Source organism: Capsicum annuum, chromosome 3, assembly GCF_002878395.1.
Source record: "Capsicum annuum cultivar UCD-10X-F1 chromosome 3, UCD10Xv1.1, whole genome shotgun sequence".
NCBI classification, from domain to species: domain Eukaryota; kingdom Viridiplantae; phylum Streptophyta; class Magnoliopsida; order Solanales; family Solanaceae; genus Capsicum; species Capsicum annuum.
The window spans coordinates 99,773,990-99,788,369 of NC_061113.1; the positions used below are offsets into that span (position 1 = coordinate 99,773,990).

General features: G+C 35.4%; 1 non-coding gene across 1 annotated transcript; it reads left to right on the plus strand.

The window, feature by feature from the left end:
- The first annotated feature begins 472 nt into the window (after positions 1 to 472).
- On the plus strand, positions 473 to 579 carry LOC124897452. The gene has a single exon (XR_007054171.1). It is a non-coding gene; the product is annotated as a small nucleolar RNA R71 (small nucleolar RNA).
- The last annotated feature ends 13,801 nt before the right edge of the window (positions 580 to 14,380 follow it).

Consider the following 14,380-nt stretch of genomic DNA (forward strand, 5'->3'; position numbering starts at 1 on the left):
CATGGCTAAGTCTGTCACTTCATGTTTTAGGCATTACCATATTTTGATCTTTGAGCTTTGCCTACATACATCACTAATTTTGAATTTTGAAGCACACATGGATGCATAATAGCCACTATTTCTACAGAGCTCACACCAACCACTTGTTTGCTGAACTGCATTAACCGCTGCTATAAGCTATGGAGCTCCCAATTTCAGGTTGCTGAATTAAGTGTTTATCATATTTTCCAAAGCTGCATCCTGAGCTGATAAAGCAGTGAACTGGTCTACCTCCAGTACCCCTGTAATTCTTTTTGTGGCACTTTTAGTATCTGAATGCCATTGGGGATTTCCTTACACTATGCGGTTTAACAATGTCAACAACTCATCATAAGTCAATTCCAATGCTTGACCACCTGCGGCTGAATCTAGTAAAATCTTTGTATTATGATTAAGTACTTCTACAAAAGTATGAGCAAGTACCTCATTTGACTATTGCTGGTGTGGACAGTCCCTAAGAAGAGCCTTGAACCGCTCCCAAGCATGATAAAGATTCTCGTTAGGTTTTTGTTTGAAGTATATTATCTCTCTATGAAGTCTCATAGTCTTACCAGACGGGAAGAACTGAATAAGAAATTTTCTGGCCAAATCATCCCATGAAGTGATTGAATTTGTCGGTTCTGCAACCAACCACTTTTTTGCTTCCCCCAATAGAGAAAAAGGGAAAAGCGCCATCCTCACATAATCATGATTTATGCCTGTCAGGATAACGTATCGCTGATTTCTAGAAAATTATGCAAGTGGACCTATGGATCGTCATGTGAAAGCCTTGTAAATTATCTACTGCTGGTCAGAAGCTATACCATATTCTATTTGAGCTCAAAATTTCCTCCAGCTTTCGACTTCTAAAACGGGGAGGTTAGATTGGTTGGAAGTGGGATTGCTACTTGTCTCACTGTCCTATGGGCTGCTTGTTCTTTATCCATTGGAGCAGGAATTACTTGGTCTTCTTCTATTTGTGGAAATTGGGGGAGACGAATTGTGTCTCTCATTCATTGATGTAAGTGTTGTTTAGGTTCGAGGCTTGGTTCAATCAAATCCCTATCCCTTGCTAGCTTCCTAAGCTTAAAACCTATTTCTTGCAATCACAAAACCAAGACCAAGCATAAAAACACAAAATAAATCTAAAAGTAAAACTAAAATAAACAGTTGCCAAATAATAAGTCTTTGGCAATGACGCCAAAAACTTAACAGCGTCCACGCGCACATGCAAGTGCATACTATCTTATCAAGTAGTAAAGTGTCCTCATAAAAGCCGAGTATTAATCCCACAGAGACTTGATTCCACAATAATACTATTTTAGTTCACAATTTAGATTCAGTTGATGCAAGTGTAACCAAAAAGAAAGTTTTTTATTTATAACTAGAGAAAAGTAAACAATGCCTAATGTAAAGATCTTGAAATAATCAATAAGAGAAAACCCAGGGTTAAAGCACTTTGAACAATCATACTATGTTGTTGAATTTCATTCGGTAATTTGCTTATCTTGATTTTAGATTCGTAGGGTTAATTGCAGGATTATGATTTCCCAACTTCTAATCTTTTACCTAACTTCAACCTTACAACTACATCATTGAGCGGGGATGTAATAGTTCACTTAAGTTCCTTAAAGATATCTTCCTACGTGTGAATAAAGTAAGGCATCTAAGTACATCCCTGTCCTAGATACTAATTTGAATTCCTTATTTCACAAAGTAATACAAACCATACTTTGTTCATCACCATATTCTATCCCCTATTCCCGCTCCCGAGGTCAAAAGGTAGACAATTGATGTATGCTAAGGGTCGTGAATCCTAAAAATAGTTAAATCAAAGATGAACACACAACCAATAATGATAAACAAACTAAACAAACTCACTTCAAAACTATAGTACTAATGTTCTTGGCTTCAACCCCGAATAAGGGCGTTTAGCCATACATAGTCATAATCATAATAACAAGGTGGCAATTAACGAGTAAAACATGAATGAAATAAATTAAAATAATAAAAACCTAATTATAGATTGTAGCAGCCCCTTGAACTCCAAAATATGTTCAAAAGATTTGTAAAAAACGTGACCATGATGTATTTATAGCCCTATGGTAAACCAAACCCATGTAGGAGTTGGAAACGTTCAGTTATTGAGCCCGAGAGTGGAGAGAGTGCTGCCCTGGGTTGAGCCTTGATCCAGGTGAGGCTCCACCCTAGCGAAAGTGCCTCTCTAGGTGAGGCTGATCCCTGGTTATAGCCCCGCTCTAGGTAGGGGTTCGCTTTCATTTCGCCCCGAGCCTCTGGAATTTGTTCTCCGAATTTTGGTTAAGTGTTGAGTCTCCATCTTAGTCTCTTGTCTTGTGGTGTCTTTCCCATGGATTTCCAGACTTTTTAACATCAAAATATCAACATATTCATATCCCAAAGCTTCCTACACAATCACACCACACGAATTAAAACAATCACAACACAATATCCATAACGATAAAGCAAAACAAGAGCTAAGCTAGGCTAGTTCGCATTGATCTTTCGCTTATTGTTCCAGCTGTACACTCACTCAAATTGAACTTTTCTCACTACCAACAAGTTATTCTACTCATAATCACACATTTAAACCATAAGGAACTCATTAAACACACTAGAATCCAATGATACCAAGTAGATAAGCACCTAGCGCAAACTAGTAACACTAGTTTTCCGTGTTTAACTCTAAATTACTTAATTAAGTACAAACTTGTTTGGAATTCACTTTGAACATTATAAACACATGATTTAACACTTATATACACATTCGTATCATTATCAACCCATATAGAACACGAATCATCCTCAAAATAAGACTACAAAAAGCTAGAATAGTGACATTAGAATGCATAAATACACCCAACATCAATCATCATATCATTAATATATCCTTCGAACTCACCGGGCATCATCATATCATCAACATATACTCCGAAATTATCGGTCATCATCATCATCAATATATCCTTCGAACTTATCCGACATCATCATATCATCAATATTCACCATAACATCAATATTCATCATGACATCAATATACATATGTGCAATCAAATCCATAATAAATGCAAGCCCCACGAGGGATAGAGTGAAAGAGACATATGGGTAAACATACTTTCATACCTCATCATTTATTATCAACATAATATATTACTAGGAGCATGAACAAGTATATTCATATGGTGTGAACACTCAATACTTTACCGGGCTCAACATAATCATTAGAATTTTCAATAAAAGCACTGTCTACCTTTTAGAGCCCTCCCTTTATTAGCATGATTTACATTATTAGCAAAAGAGGATCTTTAGCACAAACATTAGTTCGGTCACTAAGCTTGAACATAATATGAGTAATAGCATAATCCAAGACCCACAAGGTAATTTAGTCAATGATTTAAGAGATAACATATTCATATGCTCAATCTATAAGCCAATTCATTACCATCAAAGAATTATCAATAATCTAGAAACCAATCATGCACATCATTTCTAATACCAACATCATGAATAAATTATTTATCAGGGTTAACCATCATAATAGCAAAGGCATATTCTAAGCATTTAACTAGTATCTAGGACACTTATGAAACTACATGGTCCAAGCTTAAGGCGGATTGAGTTTCGTTTCTAATAACCCAAATTTTTCTTAAAGTGTAACTTCTAACCGAAACTAAGCTCAGCCCTCTAAATCATGTCTTAAGGGTTTATCATTCCACATTAGTCATATAGTTAAATCCTTCCTTAAGAATTACTCTTAATCCACCCAAGCTACTAGGTAAATCTCCATAACTATGCACAATTAAGGTAAACTTACTATTTGACGTGAGTGACAAGGTCACTCCCGTCTAACTATAGCAACTAGAGTATTCTCATGTAAATCATGAGATAACAAGTTCAACTAACCAAGGTTCTAGATTGCAAGTAAAGTACCACACTTTACGCATTCAATAGCCTAAGTGGTTCAACTAATCCCAACATTACCATCTATCACTTCAACACCTAAAATCCCACCAATCTTATCAAGATATCAAAGGCATACTATAATAAAACTCAAGCTAACAATAAATAAGCCTAACCTACCTTGAATCCAAATATATCTCACGAACCAACTATCTTCGTTTTTCCTTTGGTCGAAGCTTCTTCATATCATCAACATACCCTCCAAAATTATCGAGCATCATCATATAATCAATATATCCTCCGAACTTATCGGACATCATCATATCATTAGTATTCATCTTAACATCAATATTCATCATAACATCAATATATATATGTGCAATTGAATCCATAATAAATGCAAGCCGCATGAGGGATAGAGTGAAAGAGACATAACAGAAAATATACTTTCATACTTCATTATTTATTATCAACATAATATATTACTAGGAGCACGAACAAGTATATTCATATGGTGTGAACACTCAATACTTTACCGGGATCAACATATTCATTAGCATTTTTAATACATGCCATAGTCTACCTTTTAGAGCCCTCCCTTTATTGGCATAATTTACATTATTAGCAAAAGAGGATCTTTAGAACAAACATTAGTCCTATCACTAAGCTTGAACATAATATGAGTAATAGCATAATCCAAGAGCCACAAGGTAATTTAGTCAATGATTTAAGAGATAACATATTTATGTGCTCAATCTATAAGCCAATTTATTACTATCCAAGAATTATTAATAATCTAGCAACCAATCATGCACATCATTTCCAATACAAACAAAATGAATAAATTATTTATTGGGGTTAACCATCATATTAGCAAAGGCATATTCTAAGTATTTAACTAGTATCTAAGAAAATAATGAAACTACATAGTCCAAGCTTTAGGAGGATTGAGTTTCGCTTCTAATAACCCAAATTCTTCTTCAATTGTAACTTCTACCCGAAACTAAACTCAGCCCTCTAAATCATGTCTTAAGGGTTTATCATTCCACATTAGTCCTATAGTGAAATCCTTCTTTAAGTATTACTCTTAGTCCACCCAAGCTACTAGGGTAATCTCCATAACTATACACCATTAAGGTCAACTTACTATTTGATATGAATGACAAGGTCACTCCCGTCTAACTATAGCAACTAGAGTATTCTCATATTATTCATGAGATAACAAGTTCAACTAACCAAGGTTCTAGACTGCAAGTCAAGTACCACACTTTATGAGTTCAATAGCCTAAGTGGTTCAACAAATCCAAACATTACCATCTATCACTTCAAAACCTAAAACCCCGCCAATCTTATCAAGATATCAAAGTCATACTATAATTAAACTGAATCTTATTATAAGTAAGCCTAACCTACCTCGAATCCAAATATATCTCATGAACCAACTATTTTTGCTTTCCCTTTGGTTGAATCTTCTTTAATGAGCCAAGCTATCAAAAACACAATCTATGCATTATTATGAGAATATCTGTAATGCCTCAAGTCTGGTACTCAGAACGCTACACGGTGATCATGACCCCGAAGGACCACAAGCTAACCCATGACTGATATCTGTCACTGGGCACTGCATAATATACTATATCAATGTATTAAAAGGCTAAAAGGTGATAAGGTTCAGATATCTGATAAAACATAACATCTGAAATTACGGTATAGCAATACTAAAACAAAACTAAAAAAACTGTCTGAACATGCTATAGTTTAGAAGCCTTAAAACTGTCTAAAAATTATGGAGTTGATGGGACATGTCCCCAACTAACTTCGAACTACTAGAATAATATAGAAATAAAATAATTATGCTATCCTTAAATGATGAGGACTCACTGCTAGTCTGGTTGCTGAATGTCTGATCTACTAAGGATACTTTGGAGTTCGTGCTTCTGAACCTATGGTATAAAACACCATAGCACAAAAAAAGTATACGTCAGTACGAATGAATATATTGGCATGCAAGTGAGGTAGGCTGAATGCAAGGTTTCATATGAATGAACAATACTGACTGACTGAGTAACATGAACGTGGGAATACATGAATGAATACATAACTATAAATGAGATTATGACAACACTGATTACTGAGTCTGAACACTGATAACATGGATTTTTGATAACTGATATAACTGATACTGAGAAACTGAGTCTGACAGTCTAGGTTTTAATGAAACTAGCTAAGTTTCTTACTGAGCTGAGTGATAGTATCTGACAGTCCTAAATTCTTTAGAACTATCTGAGTTCTATTACTGAGACTGAGACTGTAACTGTGGGAAGTAGTCATCTAACTGACATGCCCCAAATGAAATAATATAATGGAGTTGGGGTCCAATTTATAAACCCAATTAGAATGGTGTCAATACCGCACCACTGGTAAGGACAACCTATGAGTAATCCCTCATCTAATAGGTACTCTAAGGAGAATGATGGGACTCTCATCTAACAGGTTAAGTCACCTTATCTACCCTCATCAAATAGGTTACATATCTCAACCTATGCTGGATACGTAGTTTTGGAGTGCAAGGATTGCTTCTAAGAATCACACCCTCTACTCGCAGATGAGTTCCCATCCTTGGGCTCACTCGGTGCTGAATCCTACTCCCATCTGATTATACACAGAATTAATAATACTGAACTAACTGGACTTAGTTCACTAAGTTTCATAGACTAATGAAAGAATACTGAGATTTGATAACTGACTGAGATTACTGAGTTTTCCTGAGTCACATGACTGTTTGAGTTCTATGAATCATGGATTGACTTAGAGTATTTGGAAAACATAGCACTGGCTCTAAGCACATATCTAAATTGTTGGGTACAAGTACCCCCAGGACTCGATAGCATGAAACTGACAAGACATGACACTTCTTGATACATGTCATAGTCAACAATTCATAGTACAATCATTAGGGATTTTCATGAAGTATTCATATGCTATAAGCTTACACAGGAATAGGAAAACATGTAAACATATCATAATTTCATAAGCCTAATCTTATAAGCATTACGTCAATCCATTACGAAGCATAACAATAATGTGGGAGTCATATCGAACATAAGGGAGAAACATGGATTCATCAATTTTGGTCACAAATGAGTCATAAGTAATAATTTCTATTCTCTTAGGAAATTTATCGAACACCTTGCATGTATATATAACACCTTAAATTCTAAACCCTGGACGCTACACGGTGCTTATGATCCCGAAGGACCACAAGCTAACCCATTTCTGGTACTTGTAATAGAGCATTGCATAATATATTGTAAAAATATAGAAAACAACTGGCAAAAACTTTCCATAAGGTTCAAAACTAAAATACAACTGAATAAAGTATCAAAAATACTAAAGCAACTGTCTGAACATTGTAACACCCTGCATTTTGGATGAGAACGAAAGTTATTATTTCCTTTACGTAAAGGTTTCAAAAGCCATAAATCCAATGCAAGTTTAGTGTATTAATAAATTATGTAGGGTGGAAACCTATTTGAGCATGATTTGAGACCATAGAGGTTTCCAAGCTAAAGGACAAGTTGAAAGTTTTTCTATCGTTCGAATTTTACTGAGCATTGAAACTTAGGTCAACTTCAATCAACCATTACACTTTGTATATATTGAATTAGAGTGTCTACTATATATCAAATAAAAGGTATTCGAATTATCTTTCCAACGATACAAATTTTCAAAAATTTGACACCCAAGGAAGAAGTTATAGCTTTACAAAGTGGAGTGTGTTGTGCAGCATAAGGTGTGTGACTTACACCCTAACTTATGCCATAAGGTATGCAACACACAACCTAATGTGTGTGATAAAGAGTGCGCCGCACAACCTATATTATGCGATAAGGTATGCGCCACATATATTATTACTCAAGTGACTTATACACTCCCCTTTTAGGGTAAAACGGTCCTTTTCCCACCCTTATTTAGCCATAAACACAAAATTCAGTTCCCAAATACCCCAAAATACACCTTCATTCATCAAAATTGCTCAAGAACTCTTTGTAGGGTTTCAAAATAAAACCCAAGCAACTCAAGATTCAACCGTGGGTTTTTGAAACTAATTGCATATTTGGAATCCCCAGAACGTAGGCTTCAAAAAGCACGTATCATCTTCACATATACAGGTACGTGAGGTTATCTCAAAAATATCATGGGCTTAAAAATTCATGTTTTAAAAATAGGGGTTTTGAAATCATGAATATAATCCCGTGTTAAATATTTTATGATATTGATTTGCTCTTTAGGCCTATTCCCAAAGTGGTTTAATATATGATATATGTATATGCATGTATTCCGAAAAGATGTTAATTTGAGAGCATGATTTATATGAAATCCCTCTCTTTATATGATCTCGTTTCAAATTCTTATATGATATGAAATGTTTGAAATCATCTTGACAAGCATGATATGAAATATTTTGAAAATGGTTATGGTTTTGACTTGCAATGAGAGGGTTGTTATGTTGAAATATGATGAATATAATGGTTTCATGAAAGAATGATGTGATATTGATGATTTTCAAGTCGGATATGACGATACCCTACATAATAAGATATGTGATTAAATTAAATGAAGTTTGATGCATTAATTTTACATAAGAAAGGTGGATTCTCGAAGAAGGAATTTGAGTTTAAGGGCTCATCAATGGAAACTGTGTTTGCCAACATGGGGATTTGGAACCAGGCTAAGTGATCTTATGTACTTGACTTTATGTCATTTCCAAATTGGGACTATGGTTAGGAGCCCCGACTAAGTGATCTTGGGCACTACTATACTTTATTGGGTCATGACATCCTGTTGTGTGATCTTGTGTGTCTTCCCCTCACTTATACTCTAATGTCGGCAGCAACCGAGATTTGACAGTTGGTGTAAATGTTCCACCTAGCTCAGCTGAATTACATTGTTGTTGAAAACTACTACATTATGCCCATATATTTTCAAATAATTTGATATGAAACTACTTTATAATGGCTCTCATATATATTTGAAAAAAAATATTATATTTTGTTTTTTTGATTTCACTGCGTACCAGTACTTTTGTATTGACCCCCTTCCCTCCCAGGTTTGGAGGCACAGTTTAGGGGTCCAGATAACCAGTAGATCTCTTCTGACAAATTTATAGAGTCAAGCGGTGAGCCTTCTATATTTTGAAAGGCCTGATGTATGTTAGTTCATTTATCATTTAGTAGTTTTGGGTCTACTGAGGGCATTGTCCCAGTTTTTCAACAGTAATTTATTTCAGTCATGTATTAGAGATTTCGCAGATGGTTGTTCAGATGTCGATAGATGTGGTGGGACAGTATTTTCTCTTTGTTGATTTCATTTGATATATGACCATGTTTTCTGTAATATTTTGTATTTTTCGCATATCTTATTATCATATGAATTATGTGCATGATTACCAGATAGATAGGGGTGTTTTGGGCCTTCATGATTTGGAATGCTCGTCACGAACAGGGCCCCAATTTGGGTCATGAAAAACTTGGTATCAAAGCACGGTTCATGGTCCCAAGGTGTCTACGAAATTACATTGGGTTGAGTCTTATTTACTGGTGTGTAGCGTGCCACACTTATAATCAGGAGGCTACTAGGCGTTTAGGAATGTCTCTCTTTCTTCATGTTCTAGTTCATGCAATAGAGTCAGAATGTTCCTCTTTCATACTCTAATTTGTGCTATGGTGTCGCCCATATGAAAGTAAAAAAAATCATCCCTAATTCTTTCCTTACTCTAATGTCCTTAGATATATCTTATTATTGAGGTGATTCAAGTGCAGAAGTTTAGAATCTAAATAGTATGGTCCTTTTTGATTGAATCATATAAGAGTTAAAATTTATACAAGGACTTGAGAAGAGTTCGTTAGTGCTTCAATATGTATTGATTCCGATGTAAACATTAATCCTGATTGAATTGTGCTTTTTAGCTTGAGGTACTAATTGCATTTAGTCCCCTTCAAATTTATGTTACAAATGTCTTGATTAAGGGGGGATGATGTGTAGTAGAATGTTGGAACTGTATTTCCACCTGAATAGTAGTATACGTTAAAGTGTTGTTGTCATGACCAATTGGCAGTGAAATTAGACTAAGAAGTTAGTGATGTGAAGTCACAAAGTTAGAAGTCAGAGCGAGGGTGACTTTTAAGTAAATGAATATTTTAGTTGAATAACCGATGTTCGAGAATGATTTACCCCTTATGATGATAGACTAATGTAGTAACTAGTAGCATGTGTGGATGGTATGATAGTCCGTGGAGGAAGTGTTTGACTCCAATTTTATTTATACAGAGTAAGATGTGCATTCTTAGTTCATTGGATATTGTATATTAAATTTCTATCTCATGTAATCTTATCATCAAGGTGTTGTTGAAAAAAATAAAGTCTAGTGAAGTTATGTGGGGCTCTTTTGATTCACTAGCATAGTTGACTTGTCATTCATCTTATTTTCATGTTCAAAATACAAAATCAAAGTCTAGTGAAGCCGTGTGAGGCCTATTTCGATTCATTAGCAACTTGTTGTCCAACTTATTGTTCTTGTATTGGTTTAATATATATATAGCTGAATCTGTTTGCATGAGATTGAGTTGGTAAAGAGGTGATTCGTTCTTGTGTGTTAGTTTAGTAGAAGGTAGAGAAGGAGTTGTTAGTTAGGGTGATTTGTCGGTTGCTTGAAGTGTGAAAATGGCTATATCAGCCAGTAAGTTTTAAGTATAGACTTATGGTTGTTTGTGGAATTTGAAGGTAGTCTAAATGAATGTTTGGGTAAGTAAGTATGAGGTGAGAAATTCGTATAAGTAGAAAAAATTGTATGGGGTTATAATATAAGATTAAGGTTGATCATGTCTATTATGTAACTTTACCCCTTGACCTTCTTTTCGTTGGTAATTGTAAACTAGTACTACTTGTGAGAAGATATCCAGTGATTTTTGAGGTGTTTGTATAGTATGTCCCAAATTTTATGGACTAACATATTATGTTGTATTTTTCAGTAGTGATAGATGATTGGTACAGGACTATATGCTTCAATTTAATGTAGAATGTGGTGGTAAAAATAGTGGCATGAGATTAATGATGTATGTTTTGTGGGAAAAAATTAGTAGGCTTGATGTGTAAAAATAGTACGTGCTAATGAGTTATGATAACGAAGACCGTAAGGTCAAGATCAATTATTTGTTGTTTCGAAGTTCTAGTGTACTAGTATTACTTGATGTCTATTTCATGGTATCCAAGTGAGAATCATGCGTAAGGTTGGGTTGTAAAATCGTGTTTAGCACTAGACATTAAGTTTTGAACAATTGATGTCCATGAAGGTGGATGTGATGATTTCTTGGTTAATAATACTAGTTTTATGGAAGTAATCTAATAGGCTTGAACAGTATATGCAAGAGCTTAAGTTTATTTGATTCGTAGTAAAGTATGATGTTGCATATATAATGTAGAAGTATGCCCAAGGTGATCTGAGGTTGCGGTATTTTCTAAGACTATTACATGTTTTGTGCGATGAGTGGTGCCATTGAGTTGCTAGGTGGAGAAAGACTAGTTAGATGGTATATGGTGTTCTAAATAGCCAAGTTAAGGAGTTTTGATTGATAGTGTTGAGCCTTTTTATATGATCTTGATTCTCATAGTAGAGAGATGTAAGTTTGGAGTCGCGATATTGGTAGGCTATGTCGGAAGTAGTATGATTCATTGAAGGCTTGGTGATATCCATGTTGAGTGCTAGATTCTAAGTTTGAGTTTTTGAAGGTTGAACTAATAGAAATTAGAGTTAAAGCACTAGAGGGTGTGCACTCCAACTATGGGGATACCCATGAAGACTCAAAGTTAGTAAATGTGCAAGTATTATATGATGACTACTGGGTCTATAGAATGATAAAGTGTATCTCAGAAGGTAGTATTAACAGTGGGTTTTTCACTTTCAGGTGTAGTCATTCGGGTTAAGTGCCATGATATGCATGTATAGTAGTTTTCCATACCCCAGAGTGTAGTGAGTGTACTTCAGTTTAGAGTCTAGTAAGGGATCTCCCAAACTTAATATGATGGCTTGAAGCTAAGGGGGAGATGATAGAGCGAATAACCAAGTCAGGCTTTCAGATTTTAGCAGTGATGTCAGTATGACATAGAACATCAGAAGGGAAGAGTGAAGCTCAACCCATTTCGGTCTCAGCATTTTTCAGTTATCCTAATACCTACTCATACCTCATGTTTCAGTTCCATGATCATAGTTCATGTTCATGTATATGATAGAAAATTACGTGCTCTTCCAAATTTCTAAATGAGGAACTTTAGTTCATTCAGCCGTCGGAATCATATTCCATATGTTATGGACTCTAAATGAGGTCATGCAGCTCATGACTTGTGTATTCACGCTTTATAGTGTGCTCAATTCCCATAATTCATGCTATACTCTTTACGATAGGTGGAATATAGTTCATAGCCATGTATGCCCCAATTCAGATTTTTTTTCTTTGATAAATCTCGGATGTTGATTTGCTATTCCCTAGGCCTTAGTTAAGTGTCATGTTTCATATAACATCCTTCCATTCTTCAAGATCTTATGTTCTAATCTTTAGTGACTCCTCTTTATGTGATGGTAGTGGTGATGAGTAAATGTTTCTAGTTGGTGAAAGATCATAGTATGCTTATTTTAGATAAGGCCATAACTGCGAAGTAAGGTTGGGGCCAAGTCTTTGATGCATGTGATGGTTAGCTGAAAGGTGTGTATGTGTATGTTCTTGGGGTAGAGTGTGGGAGATATATCGATAGATGGTTAGTAGAATATGTGAATTGTGTTTTTATGAGTGTTTACTTTGAAGTTCATATGTGGTTATAGAGATAGGCTTGAATGACATGTTGGAATTTTTGTTAAGGAATGCTATATGTGCTAGCAACTTCGTAGTAATAGTTCAGAGTTAGCCATTGAAGTGGTAAGGCAGATAGGCTTAGGGTGTGATCTTTTTAGAGATATAGAAGGTGGAATCTTATGGTTTAGACTTGTATCGTGGAGTGGCATGTAGTATTTTGCGAATTGGAGTTAGGCCTGATCATGGTGAAGAGGATTTGAGTTACTATAGACATTAGTAGAAAGATTTATTAATGCAAATACGAGAACAAATAAGTTGGATCGAATGAATGTGGTATCTACGGGTAATAGTACAGTTAAGGGAGTATTCGAGGAGTGTGCTAATCTTTAAAGTAAGAAGTCGCTTTGACCAAGGCCTGGAAATTCTATCCTAATTTATGAGTTATATGTCTATATTCTAGACTACAGAGTAGTGTAAATGTTGTGATTTCCCTCAGTTGGATGTCTTATGTAATCCATACCCAAGATTCGTAGCTTCCTATTACTGCTAGAACTTCTTTAGAGAGAGTGTTGAAAAGATACTCTAGTTGAGTATAAGTGTCTGGTATAATTCAGTCTGTAATTCAGTTTAACAGTCGGGCAGACAAGTTACTTTGGTTTTTCCACCTTTTCACCCAGTCCTACAATCTGAAGTCTCATGCGTATGGCCATTCCCAAGAGAATATCTATTCCATCCATATAAATTATGAGTTTAGTTCATTCCAAGCATCATGTTTCAGATTCAGCTATCTATTCATGACTCAGTGCATAAGAGTTCAACGTATAATCTCAAAATTTTTCAAGTATTTCAGCTCAGATAGTGTAATACCCTTGTACAATCTAAGCCTTGATGTCTTATGATTCGTACTTGCATAAGTTATCACTCCCTAATTTCAATATGTATGATTGGATAAACGGAATCCTAAATTTTCAGCACGAATCAGCTTCTTGAAGCAAGAAAAGTCAAGTCAGCTCAGAATTCAGTTTCATTACAGAAGTTTAAATATTTCAGATCAGTTATGTCCTTTCTTAGAAGGCACATCATGTCCGCGTTATTCCATACCTTTAAGCTTCAACAAGTTCCTACCCATCATTCGGGGACGAATGATCCCAAGGGGGAGATAATGTAACACCCCGTATTTCGAACGAGAACAAAAATCGTTATTTCCTTTACGTAAAGGTTGTAAAAGCCATAAATCCAATGCAAGTTTAGTGTGCTAATAAATTATGTAGTGTGAAAACCTATTTGAGCATGAATTGAGATCATAGTGGTCCCCAAGCTCAAGGACAAGTTGAAAGTTTTCCTATCGTTCGAATTTTAGTGAGCGTTAAAACTTAGGTCAACTTCAATCGACCATTACTCTTTGTATATATTGAATTAGAGTGCCTACTATATATCAAATGAAAGGTATTCAAATTATATTTCCAACGATACCAATTTCGCAAAAATTCGACACCCGAGGAAAAAGTTATGGCTTTGCAAAGTGGAGTGTGTCGTGCAGCATAAGGTGTGCGACGTACACCCTAACTTATGCCATAAGGTGTGCGACGCACAACCTA